We start from the raw sequence: 15,668 nt of genomic DNA on the forward strand, positions 1-15,668 counted from the left end.
CAAACAGCCCAGGGAAAGACTCATTGCTCTGTGCAATGGGAAACCTCATTGCTCTGTGCCAAGTTATCAGCCAAACCAGAAAGGTGATTCCAAGAGGAGTTAGCCAAAAAACGAAAACCTTACTATTCAGGTTTTGTTTTGTTTTTAGTTTTAAGGTATCTTTAGATAACTTTATTCTTATTTTTTCCTTTTTTTTTTTCATCAGAAATGACCAAATTAACATGGTGAGACCTCTGAGACTTTTTGTTTTTGTGGTTCTGGGGATTGAACTCAGGGCCTGGTGCATGTTCGGCAAATGTTTTACCACTGAACCATATTCTTAGCCCTGAGATCAAATTTTTCTCCCATTTCTACTTGCTTCCCAAGTGTTCACAGAATGGATCATGGGCCCCTTAATCTTGAGGTGACCATTTAATTGCTATCCTTCTCCTTAAAAGAATAAAAAAGAAAAAAAATTATGTTTTTGCTACTGATTTAGCCATATGAAACCCATCTCATCACCCTTTTCTGAGTCTGATGCTGCTGTATCTAAAAGTGCCATCTCATTGTGCTTTATATCAGTGCTGGAGAATCTTAAATAGCTTATGTACAAACTTTTAAAATTTTATATTATTTTGAAACTTTGCATCTTTGGAGTTGGGGTATCTGGCCACCCCATCTGGTTTTGAGAGTCCTACTGGGCTGGCAGTGTGCTGATCTTTCAAAGTTTCTTTCCCAGCCCAATCCCCACTCCTAGGTGAGGTTTCTGTGAGGTCTGGTAGGTGTGCATCCTGCAGCTTATTGGCTTAAAATATACTCTCCTTTGTTGTGATATCTTTGGGGCCAGTGGGAGAATGACAAACAATAGTGCAACTGTTTTGATACTGAATATTGACAAGTGTCTTTTTGAAATAAAGAACAGTTCCTCCAAAAAAAAAAAAATAGTAAGATAATATTCTCTAGGGATACACTGAAAAGAAGCCTAAACAAGAGACTTGAATTTCCAAGAGCCATTGACATTTGTTTGGTGGAGAAAATAGGGTGAGGGAGTTATTTGCTATTGGGATTTAATTGCCCTGGAATTTAAGACCATTCATAGATGGGATTTTACTAAATTCTCTACCTTACTTCTTCTCTGTATTGTAAATTTTTAATTTTAGCACTTTTAAATTGCATCTTTTATCAAGAAGACAACATTCTATTTAATGCTTCTTTTTCTTTTCATACATAGTTTATTCTGTCCAGAGTCCCTTCTCTGTTTTGTCCACTCAACAAACTCATGGATTCTTCCAAATCCAATTTAAATAATTCTTTCTGCAGAAACCCTAAAAAGCTTTGTCAGTTCTTTCTGAGTATCTCCTTCATGTTGTTATTACTCTCTTTATCAGATTATATTCTGACTTATTTTTTTTACTTATATGTCTGACATACAATTGTCAGACAGAAATAGTTTTTTTTTTAAATTAATTTATCACAAACATCTAACACAATTACTGAAAGATAGGAAATCCTTGCATGGTAGATATTCAAATTATTTATCAATCAGTAGGCCTTGGGCACCAGCCAATCAGAATGTATAGCTAATCAGAATAGACACTGGTTATTACTCCATACCTTTGTATGCTGGCTAAATATTAGTATGGGTGGTCTGAATTAGGAATAGGCAAAGGCTTTTCTTTTCTTTTTTAATGTAGTGGTTCTATATGACTATTGATCCTCCTGAATGAATAAAAGATATTTTCACTCTTCCATAATATTGTTTTGAAATTAATAGAAGGGAATATATTGAGAGAAATAATTTCTCTACATTTGAGAAATGTTTTATTTTAATTTCTCAGTTTCTTATTTTGATTTACTTACTTCATAACTGATTATTTCCTATAGGAATTGAAGGGTAAAAAGGTTTAACTTTGCCATTCTTTTTTGACTCTACCATGAATAACATAATCTTATCCAGTTAAAAACCAAGAAGAATGTATTACTGTCTTATAGGACACATATACATACAACATTCAGGGTCAAAGTATGGTCCATTTAGATGTGAGTCCTTTGTAAGGAGTGAGAGATGTTAAACAAACAAACAAAAAAAATAGATAAAAGGAAGGTATTTTCTAGTTTATCCATAAACTATGTAGATTGTCTCTATGTTAAATATTACTATTGGAATCCATTTCAAGTGAATATAGTATGAATTTTCCTGTTTTTTTTTTCATGCCAACATATTTTTGGTTAATAGAGGCAGCTTAGAATTGATAGCTAAAATTAAATTTGTTTAAGAATATTTTATATTTACGATTTTTTTTTAGAAAGAGAGAGAGAGAGACAAAGAGAGAGAGAGAGAGAGAGAGAGAGAGCGAGAGAGGAGAAAGAGAGAGAATTTTAATATTTATTTTTTAGTTTTCGGCAGACACAACATCTTTGTTTGTATGTGGTGCTGAGGATCGAACCCGGGCCGCACGCACACCAGGCGAGCGCGCTACCGCTTGAGCCACATCCCCAGCCCCTTATATTTACAATTTAAAAAATAATATTTATACTAAAATATATTACATACCTCACGTACCTCTGAAAAGATAAAAAAGGGTATATTCTTGTTTTTTTTTTTTTTTTTTTTTTTTTTTTTTTGTGGTACTGGGGATTGAACCTGAGGCCTTGTGCATGGTAGGCATGTACTCTACCAACTGAGCTACATTCCCAGCCCCAAGGGTGTATTCTTAAAACCTACCTTCAAAGCAGAGCTGTTTATCTTAAATCATTTTTAATGGCTTTTATTAAAAATAGGTAGATATCTAGTCCATTCTTAATGTTTCTAAATATTGTAACTATTGTAATCAATACTATATGGCCCTAAGTTTATATTAACATGCACATAATTGTTGCAATCTTCATACTGGTAGGTCAGAGCATCAGAAAAACATTTTTTTTTGGTAACAGAATTAAAATTTATTTTTATTTTTATTTTTTAACTACAGGACAGCAGTGGAAAGCATTACAATTTTTATATAACAGAATTTTATGTATTTAAACTATATCCAATGAATTTAAAATACCCAAACTATAGGTAGATATTTAATAGATAGCAGGAAGTATAATGAATTTGCTTTTATTTTAGAAAACCTAAATATATATTGTATCAAGAACACTTTTTTTAGAAGTTATAAACTACCAAGTACTGTGTGCAGGGATTATAGAACTGAGTAAGACACAGTCCACAGTCTTTCTTCCCTAAGGAGTTCAATTATGTTTATTTTATATATAGAAAATAAAGCTTCACATTGGTTAAACAGTTTGCCCAAAGGCCCGTAATAAAGTGTCAGGTTTGGGATGATTTATTTCATGAGTGTCCTACTGTTTATTTTTGAGTTATTAGAATTATCTGGGACAGTCTGTAAAAAAATTAACACATTTCAGTGCACACTCTATCAGAGTGTTTGAGGGTGATGCTTAGGAATTTGTTATTAGGAATGGTTACTCAGATTATTCTAATGCATAGTTAGGTTTAGATACCACTATTTTCTCTGATTCTAAAGATTATTCTTTTTTAGGGGCTGGGGCTGTAGCTCAGTGGTAAAGTGCTTGCCTCACATGTGTGAGGCACTGGGATTGCTCCTCAGCACCACATAAAAATAAAGATACTATGTGTCCATCTACAACTAAAAAATAATAATAAGTTATAAAAAAAGAGATCATTCCTTTTTAAAATTTAAGCCCTGCCTTTCTCTTGGTGTTAACATACTCAGAAATTAATGTCATGAATCCTGGATTTCCATAGTATATGCATGAAATATAAATTTCTGTACAGATAGTGGGTGGCTTAAAACATTAAGCAAGAAGTGATTTGTAAATATGAACCCTGTCCCTGGCCTAGATTTAATCTCCATCTTTTGTATCTTAATTTAGAATGGATGGAAAATGATTAATTTACATAGGTATTGATTTATGTCAACACAAGAAGCTAATATTCTGTGTTTAGGAATAAGTAGTTTTTCATGTGTTGTCAGAATAGTTACTACTAAGATTGTGAAGGGGAAAAGTGGGGAAGATTATACATTCTTTATCTGGCAAGCTGGAGCTTGAAATATCTTTTCCCACAGAAACAAACTTTATAAATAATTAAATAGAATATTACTGAATTTTACTAGATAAGCTGTTCTGATTTAACCTAGATGTCCATTGTCTTCTTGCGAGTTAACTGATGGGGAAGGGAAGAAATGACTTAGCAGGTAAGATCAGGCTTATAGAGCTTCTTGTAGAGGATGGTGATTTACAGTCTATACAACTCTGCTCAGGAATTACTGTACACTTTAGCTTAATATAAAATGGTTGTGAATTGGGAAACTTGTATAATATGGGATTGTGGGGGTAGGGGAAGCTGAATCTTGTAAGGAGTAGCTGAGGTGGTAGTTCAGATACTGATCTTGAAATGTGTTTGTTTCGAGTCTCTAATTTTAAAAAATCCTTTATCTCATATATTTTTATGATGATGTTTAACATTTGCATCATGTTTAGTTGCAGGGGTACAGATTCTAGCATATTATCAATATTGATATTTATAGTAAAAATGTTAGAGCCTCTGAAAAATATATATCCAATGGAATCTAAATAGCTCAGCAGTTTGATAACTTCCATGAGTATAAAAAAATCCAACACATGAACAAAGTTTTGACAGCCGAATGTTTTCTTTGTTTTTCCTTGAATTTTTATGTACATTCAACCACCTCCACAGTATTTTATACACATGTAATATGTTTTTTTTTGTTAGCAATCACCTGGATTTCCAAAGATAGAATATATATGATTACATCTCCTTAAAAATCATCTTTTCATAGTCTGTTCCAACAAAATATGCATGTATAGTAAAAATTTAAACATTTATTTGACCATAAGGCTTAAAAAGTTTTGAAAAATTTCTAGTGAATTGAATCATAAGTAATTGGTAATTACTAATATGCAACTTGTTAAAATAATGCAAATATGAATTTTGATTAAAATTATTAAATATAAGAATTTTTTGGAGATGGGTAGGATTAATTTTCTTTCAAAGTTGTTCACAAATATAGAGACTGAATTGGAATTCAGCATAAATTCTATTTCTTTTATCTTTATAGATGCAAGTGCTAAGGAAATTTGTTGACATTAATGACTGAATGCGAATAGAAGGAGTTAGGCAATAATAATTCACTAATTTCCTCAAACTCCAAGTTATGTGACAAAAAAATAGTAATCTATTTGTCAAAGATAATTTTGTTATATATCAGTTGAGCACTAATTTAGGTTTTTCTTCAATTTAATGAAAGCAAAAATTGAAAACCCTGCTCTCACAAAATTTATTAACTTGTTTGTGATTTATTCAGTTAATTTCTGGGAATTATAGCAAAAAGTGTTACCAAGACCCTATCAAATGACTATTCTTACTATTCTTATAGTTAGAGACATCTTTTTAAGCCAATATACTTAATTAACCCAAAAAGGGTTTGGAAAAATGTTAATTTTAGTACCCTTAATAATTATAACTTACTTTAATAAAACTATTTTGTCTTTTCATATGCTTTAAATTATTTTTTATAAGTATCTTAGAATTGCATATTTAGCTTTCAGTTTATAGAAATATGGAACATATTAGCTAATAGGCAAAGCTATTCTTATTGTCAACTTAATCAGCCAAATGAAACCATCAGCAAGTCTTATTTTGCTTTCAACTTAAATAAAATATTAATACATATTCTTTGATAATCTTATTGTGACAAAAATTATGTATGAGTGGGCTTCATTTACTCATGGATTACTTGAAAACATTTAATAATTTATTTTGGAATTATACTAATAATGCATTACTTGAAAACGTTTAATATTTTAGTTTTTAAAGAGAGAGAGAGAGAGAGAGAGAATTTTTAAATATTTATTTATTTTTTTTAGTTTTTGGCGGACACAACATCTTTATTTGTATGTGGTGCTGAGGATCGAACCCAGCGCTGTGCGCCTGCCAGGCAAGGGCGCTACCGCTTGAGCCACATCCCCAGCCCACGTTTAATATTTTATACTGGTATTATACTACTAATAATTTCTCTTTTAGTGGTAACATCTGATACTTCAGTCAGGAGTAAACATTTTCTCTATGAAGAAAAGAGTTTTCAATGTAGAGCTTAAAGTTACAAGTCTTTTTTTTTATTGGTTGTTCACAACATTACAAAGCTCTTGATATATCATATTTCATACATTAGATTCAAGTGGGTTATGAACTCCCAATTTTTACCCCAAATACAGATTGCAGAATCACGTCTGTTACACAGCCACAATTTTACATAATGCCCTATTAGTAACTGTTGTATTCTGATACCTTTCCTATCCTCTACTATCCCCCCTCCCCTCCCCTCCCATCTTCTCACTCTACCCCATCTACTGTAATTCATTTCTCTCCTTGTTTATTTTCCCATTCCCCTCACAACCTCTTATATGTAATCTTGTATAGCAATGAGGGTCTCCCTTAATTTCCATGCAATTTCCCTTTTCTCTCCCTTTCCCTCCCATCTCATGTCTCTGTTTAATGTTAATCTTTTCTTCCTGCTCTTCCTCCCTGCTCTGTTCATAGTTGCTCTCATTATATCAAAGAAGACATTTGGTATTTGTTTTTTAGGGATTGGCTAGCTTCACTAAGCATAATCTGCTCTAGTGCCATCCATTTCCCTGCAAATTCCATGATTTTGTCATTTTTTAGTGCTGCGTAATACTCCATGGTGTATAAATGCCACATTTTTTTATCCATTCATCTATTGAAGGGCCTCTGGGTTGGTTCCACAGTCTAGCTATTGTGAATTGTGCTGCTATGAACATCAATGTAGCAGTATCCCTGTAGTACGCTCTTTTTCTGATGACTCTAGGTCCTCCTGAATATTTAGGCTGTCCTGCATTGTTTGTACTCCTTTTCTTCCTTGCTTTTTCATGCTGCTCATGTTACTTTTTGTTCTGTTTGACTGCTGAGTTACTGTTTACTCCTATAAATTTATTTGATGCTTGGGAGGAAAGGTATTAGAAGGGAAGGGAAGAAGTCACTAAAGAGAATGAGAGTAAGCAGGTAGAATTCAAGGAAGGAGGAATAAGAAAATTGAAAAGAAATGAAAAGGCAAAAGAAGAAAAAAAATAGGAAATAAAAAAAAATTAAAATTAGAAGAAAAAAATTAAAAAAATTAAAAAAAACAACAAGAAAGAAAAATGAAAATGAAAAAAAAACAAATTAAAAAAAAAAAACAAAAAAACTAATAAATGCAGTCTTAGAGTTTGATTAACTTCTCTTCCAGTGGGTGGAGCTGTGCCCACCAGAACAAGCTTCTCCTGTCAATACGTGGGAACCAATCACTGTGCAGCAGCTCCTCCTCCCAGACTGGGCGAGTCTCCAATCCTGAGTGCCTGGGGCCTCCTCTTGTGTCTAGTCACTTCCTCACTTTTCCTCTAGCCAGGCCCCTCTCACCGGTGCCGCTCACCACAATACTGGCTACACGCTAGGTCTGCTGCTCCCAGGAGCCCTGTTTTCATGAACGACTGGGCACACTCTCCCTGTTTGCCATTCCCTCAGACCCTAAGTTTGTAGAGCTTGGGGTGAGAATCCTCAGGGAATTTTACTTTTCTCCGGTAGCCATGCCCCCGGTAGCTGGTGCAAGAGACCTCAGTTGTCAGCACTGGTGGGAGCGGTAGCAGGGAGTTCCGCGCTGCAGGTCCCGCGCCACTCCTGATTCCCTCTGTCTGGCTATCGCGCTCACGGGAGTGCTGGGAGGGGCCCTTAAGGTTTCCCCGCTGTGTGGAGAGGGAAGGCTAGGGGATTACACACCTGTATCCGCTGGTTTCAATGAAGTTATCTCCTCCGCCGCAGTCTGGTGACGTCAGTTCTCTGCCATGGTGGTGTCTCTTGCAAATGGCGACAGTTCATTTCCCTTTGCCGGATGACCAATGCAACGGATGGGTCCTGACTGTCTCTCCTAAGCCCCGTTTCAATCCTGTGGCCACTGCCTATGAAGGCTCGGTTGGCATTTACCTCCGTAGGATCAGAAGGGCCGACCAGTTGTTTCAGCTGGATGGATTAGTGCTGAGTCACAGCTGTTTGTCTGCGGGAAGCAGGCAAACGGGAGCTTGAATTCAGCTGATCTGGGCTCAGTGTGTGTTCTGAGAGGCCCAGACTGTTCGCCCCAGATCCATGTCAGCTCAGCATTGCCTAGTGATCCTGAGCAAACAGCATTTAGACTGTTTATGACTCCCTATGCCCGCACAGCTGAAGAGGTCAGAGACTTGATCTCTCCGCGCCCGCTGCCATGTTGGATTCCAAAGTTACAAGTCTTATCCATAATATATTTCTTGTGATTACTCACCAAAACAGCTCTATTCTTGGAGATATAAGTTGCTAACTAAAACAAAAATAGCCTGAAGATGAATAGAATATGCACAGTTTTGAAATCTCTTCACCACTTGATTCCTGAGCATGTTTCTTGTATATGCTATAATTTCATCAGCTATGTTGTTCTCATTATGATTGAGAATTACTGGAATCTCTAGATAATTTATCTGCAAGTAATATGACTACCACAATTTTTTTTTCACAATTTGAATGGGACTGCATGCAACTTTATCAGCTCTACAAAGTACAGTGGTATATTTAAGAGGGTTTAATAAAAATTACGCTGATGGACTCACTAGCTAACATCTTTTTCGCTATTAACTTATGGAACAGGTATAATAACCTACTTTTGTTGTGTAAGATTTTCTGTGTTTAGCAGTGAGCAATATTAATTTGTAAAAGTTTTTTTTGAATAACTTTTGTTATTCAATAACAAAATAACTTGAATAACTGTTTTGAATACCTGTCTTGAATAACTATCTTGTAAGTTACCAATACTTTCAGTTTTCTCCTTATTACAATAATAGCTTTCCTTAGGATTTGAATGTTTTAAAAATAAATGATACTTCAAGAGAAATGGTTTTATACCATTGTTTGACAATAATGTTTCAACCACAGAGTCTCTTGGGAATTCTCTGGAGTACCATATACTTTTACAATTAGAAGTCTTTTTCCCAAAATGGTTGTATATCCAACAGCGTCTTCTGGCTTATTCTCCTATCTTCCTTCTTAAATTTGTACAAATTCTTAAAAATGCAAGTTATTAAATAGCAATTATTATAAGATTGCATATCACCTTTAAAGGTCTGATCTACTTTGTTAGTGTTTAAGATATTTTTATAAAGAACATGAGTTTAAAATGATAATCTCAATTGTTCCTTACCCTCAAATCATATATTCCAGTACTATTGCAATGAGAATTAAGTTTATGCTATATCTTTTTTCAAAATGTATTTAGCCAGTATCATGACTTAAACTATAGTATGCCCAATGTTCTCTAAAATAGAAGAAACCTCACATTTAGTAAGCAAGTATTGTGTATGAGTTTTAGACATAGTTCCATTTATATTAATATTAAGTTTACAATTGCATTGTGCATTTTCTGTATGTACTAAGAAGCATCCACATATCATTAACAACATGGCCATAACTGGGCTGAAGTGTTTTTTTCTGTCATCTCCTATTTATGAAGTGTTTTATAGTTTTGTTATCTCATATTGTTCTGTTTACTTTTATCTTGTAAACATACAGTATTTTATACTTCAAGGAAGTATTTGAGAATACATGATTTTATTGGTTCAAGTATGATGCAAACTTATAGGGAATGGGGGGTTGGGGTTGTAGCTCAGTGGCAGAGCGCTTGCCTAGCATGTGTAAAGCACTGGGTTTGATTCTCAGCACCACATCCAATAAATGAACAAAATAAAGGTCCATCAACATCTAAAATAAATAAATAAATAAACTTACAGGGAATGGACCTAAAACTTCTCCATCAAGTATAATCTTTGTCAACATATTTTGATATATAGTCACCACCAACCTAAAGAAAGTTCTTTGATTTTTTATTTCAATTCCCAAGTAAAGAAACACACTTGTATTCTTAATATTTTAAGAGTTTAAGCTCTAAAATGGTGTTGAGCCTTAGCAAGTGCTTTTTCTTTATTACTTGAGATATGATTTTTTCTCCTTTTTTCAGTTAACATTTTGAAATACATAACTGAATTTCCTGATGTTGTACCATCCTTACATCCCTGGGGGTATTGATTATGCTATAAATTCTAGTTGTTTAGGATTTTGTTATTTAAATGTTAGCTTATGTTTTAACTCCAAATGTATGTGATTGGAATTGACCTGTGCTTTGCTTATTTATGTCAAAACTCCATTAGGCTCATAAGATAAATTAAGATAAATAAAATAATAAGATTTCATTATCATGTTTAAAATTTAATTTTGTGGAACAATTTTAGAATACATGAATTAATGATTCCTTTGGTAGAATTCACCTGTAAAACTGTAGCAGTTGTTATAGGTGTTCTACTCATGTGCCTACAACTCACCCTGGATGACATCTGTAAATAGCTCTTGAGCATACCAATAGCTTCCTAAACCTCTTTGCTTCAGAGCATTTTATGGCCATGAAAACAGGCCTAACCTAAAAGGGAGTGACAGGAGTTCCATTAGCTAATATATACCTACCCCAGTTTCCTTGATTCTGAGAAGATTCCATCATGGCCAAGTTTCATTTGTCTCCCCTCGACAAAAGTATAAAAATTGGTATATTAATAATGTTGCATGACCATCATTATCTAATTCTAGAACATTTTCATACCCTCCTAACCTCAAACCCCTGTGTCGATTAGCAGTCATTACCATCTCTTCCCACACCCTAGCATTCACTGATCTACTTTTTTCTCCATGGATTTACCTATTCTGAACATTTCATATAAATGTATTTATTTGATATGTGACCTTTTGTGCCTGACTTATATTAATGTTAATGGCTATTAAGTGGTATCTTATTGTGGTTTTTATTTGTATTCCCCCAATGACTGATGATATTGATCATCTCTTCATTTATTTGTTGACTATATGTATATATTCTGTGAAGAAATATTCAAGTCCTTCGCTTATTTTAAAATTTCGTTCCCTTGCCACCCTTATTTTTTCTTTTTGCATTGTTGGGAATCTAACTGAGGGCCTCATGCATTCTACTACTGAGCCACATCTCAACTCTAAATTAGATTATTGATTTTTAAGAGTTCTTTTTATATATTCTAGTTAGTAAACCCTTATCAGACATATAATTTGAAATATTTTCTTCATTCATTTATTTTCTTGAAAATATTGTTTGCTCCATTCATTTCCTGAGCCCAGTGAACAAAGATGTGTCCTGCTCATGGTGGTAACAGATGAGCTACAGCAAGGAGAAACTTTGAAGGCTTCTTAAAGTCTAGTTTGGAACAGCTTTACCATCCTTTCTGCTTCAGTCTATTGCCTAAAGCAATTCATGTGGTCAAGGGTTAGAGAATCATCTTTCATGGAAAGAACTGAAAAGCCACATGGAAAAGAGTATGAATACAGAGAAGAATATAGTACTGAGACCATTAATTCAGTCTATTATGGGGGCCAAACTTTTGAAGAGCCCAAACAAAAATCAGCTTTATTTTAATCCTGGTATTGCCTTAAAATATGTTCTGTTGATTTTTGTCCTCCTATACCTTGAGCATGTTTCTACTTTTTGCTCTAAAAATGGTCTCTTTTGAGGAATTGAGCTTCACTTTGAGGAAAAAGATGTTAACGCTAATCATATCCAGACTTCAACATTCAATTAAAACTTGTTATTTTTTCAGGGTTCTTGGCTAAAAGACCTTGATAGAGATGGGTATAGTAACCCAGAATCCCCTTTAAAGAAAGGTGTGCTGCCCAGCTGTGAGTAGTGGAGAGCAGACAGATTCAGCTGTCAACCCCTTCAAGGTAGCTTCAGCTGTAGAGAGAAGCCTGCCAGAAGTGATGCCTTTCCTGGGCAGCCACATCCAGTGGCTGAGAGGTGTGTGCCAAAAGGCCTTGTCAGTTGTCCTAAATCTAGACAATGCTAGTGAGCAGTTCTTGTCTCAGTAATCCTGCAAGATTGGCTAAGGGTACTTCTTAACTTACCTTATGTTTAATACTGCTTCCTTCTTCTTCTTTCCACAGAGTTGATTCAAATAAACATCTTGCTTTACCCCCTTCTGAGAGACAGAGGGAAAGGGAAAGAAGGAGAGGGAGAGAGAAGAAGAAAGACAAATAGTTTGATGCATAAATTTTTTTAATTTTGATGAAATCTAATTTTTCTATTTTTTCTTTGGCTTATTCTTTTGGTATCACATCTAAGAAACAGTTGCCTAAACTAAGGTCACCAAGATTTACTCTTATTTCTTCTTTAAGAATGTTATAATTTTAGCTCATACATTTAAGTCTTTGATTCATTATGATTGGTTAAATTTTTGTATATGGTGTGAGTTGGGGATTCAACTTTGTTGTTTTGCCTGTAAATATCCAGTACTTTCAGTACCATTTGTTAAGAAGACTATCCCCATTCAATATTCCTGGTACCCTCTTGAGAATAAAAAACCCATAGATGTACACTTTTTTTTTTGTGGGGAGGGGGGCTTTGGGGACTTCTCATTCTATTCCAATGGTCTCTATATATGTCTGTCCTTATGTCAGTATCACACTGTCTTGATAACTGTGGCTTTTTGTAGTAAGTTTGAAATAGGGAGTATGAGTTGTGTAAGAGGTCCCAATCACTTTATATTTCATTAATACTTATGGTATATTTAAAGAAACTAGCCTATATTTAGAGTTTTTTTCAAGAATGAAATTATATGTTGTCAGGAGTATTACACAGAAATGGCTGTTTCTAATGAAAAATAAATGTGGCATTCTCACTCTTCTGATCTAGATTAGATTCTAAAATTATTTGAGATAAATCAAAAGTGTATTTCAATTGAAAAAGTTTGGAAACCTCCGAGATAAACACTATATATCATTTTAATTTAAATGTTTAAGCAATTTAGTGCACACAAAAGTAATCTTAAAATACTTTGTTAACATGCTTTGAATTTTATTAAACAAGTATTTTTACCAGAAAAATAAATTTCATAGTAATATTTGAATTTTTAAAGTCTTAATTACTACTTTTTTTCTTAAAGATAGTTTATGAAACTGGATTGTAGAAATTTACAAAGCAAACATTTAAAGAAAGTAGTATTCTGTATCTGTGGTTAATATATTAATTTACTCATTTATTGAATAAATCTTGGTATTGTTTAGGCATTGGAAGATAGCAATGAGCTAAATAGGTAAATATCTCTTATCTTCCCAGAAAAAAAATATTTTAGTTAGGGTATGCAGGCAACAAATGAGATAAGTAAGGATTAGAATGTGTAAGCACCCTAGAGAAAATGAAAATTGAGACCCCTTAATTTTGGGTGGTTTTTGGTGGTTTGGATGGTCTTAAAAAGTGACAGTTGAGCTTGAAAATAATGAGTTAGTTAGTGTTTACATTTTAGGAGAAAGCAGATCAGCAAGTACCAGGTCCTATGGTAGGTGCATACTTGACATGTTGGAAGAATAGCAGTGAAGTTCAGTGTAGCTGGGGCAGAGCAAGTGAGTGTGGAACAAAGAAGTAGAGAACACTATAAGACACAGGGTGATATTGTAGAGAACCTTTTGCATCACTGTGAAGACTTTGGCATTTATTCCAAGTGAAATAGGGAGCATTAAATGTTCTGATTAAAAAACAGCATTATTTTAATTACATTTAAAAAGGCTTACTTAGACAATTTTGTTGTAATAGGAGAGAAGAGTGGAAGCTGGGAGATTAGTTACCATGTTATTGCAATAATTTATGTGATTGATGTTGGTTACTTAGACTAGGGTAATTGTGGTGGAGGTGAAGAGATTTTATCTCTGTAGATGTTTTTAAAAAGTGGAATCAAGGGTTTTTTTTTTGTTTGTTTGTTTGTTTTTCTGGGGAATGTATATGGTATATGAGAGAAGAAGGTCATTCCAAGATTTTGGCCTGAGGCAAACTGGGAGAATGGAGAGTTGGCATTAATAACTATAAGTAAGACTGTGGATGGATCAATTTTGGAGTGTCTAGAATTCAATTAAAAAACAATTTTAAAGTTGTAGATGAACGAAATACCTTTGTTTTGTTTTTATTTATTTTTATGTGGCGCTCAGGATCCAACCCAGTGCCCTGCACATGCCAGATAAGCGCTCTATCACTAAGCCACAATCCCAGCTCCTAGAAATCAATTTTGGACTTGTTAAATTTGAGATAAATCAAAATACAAATGCACTGAAACAGATATAAAGATGTGCTTTAAATTTTGTGCTATCATAGTATTGTGATATGGCTTGTCTTTTTTACAGTAGTAGATATTTCTTGGGTGGACTAAGCTGGACCTGCCTTACATTTGGAGTGGGTCAGACGATTATATGTGATTAATTATGTTATTATCTTCTAGCAGTGCAGGAGCCAAAAGTACACTTTGCAAAGGAAAGTTCTTATAGTAGTCCATGGCTTCTGGAAACTTATTTGCAAGAAATCATGGAGGATCCCAAGTAGTTTTTATCATTAACCTTAAAGTATTTAAAGAATTACTAGCAAGAATTTGAGAATCAGGTAAATGAAGCTTTATGCTCTGAACTTTCCCCTCTGAATTAACATAAGTTCTTAAAAATTTATCCTCCTTAAAAGGATTGTTGTGTTTTCTATATCACTATATTTCATTAGTGTTTCACCATCATTGCCTCTAGCTATACATTTGCAATTTGGTAAACTGACATCTTCTTTACCATCTGTGAACCTTCAAATAGTTATATCTTGTCCCCTTCTTTTTATAAGATATCCTCTTCAGAAATCCTCATGTTCTGGTTTCTGTTTATAATGAAGTCTTTTAGGTGCATATACCTTCTATTTCAAGAAAAATTAAACCTGCTTTCTCCTGTTTTGAAATCAAAATTTTACTTTAATGTTGTTGATATGATTTAATAGTTCTTTAGTTTATTCATCATAACTTGTAAGTTCTTGTAGATTATGAAAAGTAAACTGTCAGTTTATAATATGTTTGTTTATATTTCCTCTATTGAATTTTTGAATCACTCAATATACAATGGAAAATAATTATTCTAATCAAAATCACATTTTAAATTATAGAATAATGGTACTGTTTTAACTCATTTTGCCTGAGTGAGTTTTTATTTCACACATTTTTAATGGACATTTAATATGTTTTTTAGGGGATAAAGTAGGTTAACTGTGTAGTTCCAATATGCAGTGAATTGAGTTGAGCCAGATTGAACAAAGTGCCATAGCACAGACTAGTGGGAAAACATCACAACTACAGCAATATTGTTTCCTTAATCTTGTAAGATAACCCAACCATTTAAACAGTTGTCTTAAAAAATTAGAGAAGTATAAGCTAAAAATCCAATTCCAAATTAAAAATTTGAAGTTTCATATTATTATGAAGGCAGCAATTACCTATTCTGACAATAATCAATATATTTTAAAATGCTTCTCTAGTTTTTTGTAAAATTACATTTAGAACAGAAAATTTATAAAACAAACTATTTGCTTTGAATAAAATAATAAAAAAAAAGAAACTACAAGATGGGCTGTAGGTACAGCTCAGTGGTAGAGTACTTGTTTAGCATGAACAATGCCTTGGGTTCATGCCCAGCAGTTACAAAAAAAGTACAACTAATTGGTTACTGTTTATATAATTGCCTGATCCCTTTACTCCTACCACTCCAC

General features: G+C 33.7%; 1 protein-coding gene across 20 annotated transcripts in view; it reads left to right on the forward strand.

The window, feature by feature from the left end:
• The window catches only part of RIMS2 (regulating synaptic membrane exocytosis 2), a gene marked incomplete at both ends in the record, with an annotated part of 602,684 nt that overhangs the window by 156,279 nt on the left and 430,737 nt on the right, over positions 1-15,668 (forward strand). The gene's annotated exons all lie outside the window — the stretch shown is intronic.

Source organism: Spermophilus citellus (assembly GCF_964194105.1).
Source record: "Spermophilus citellus genome assembly, chromosome: 14".
Classification (NCBI taxonomy): Eukaryota; Metazoa; Chordata; class Mammalia; order Rodentia; family Sciuridae; genus Spermophilus; species Spermophilus citellus.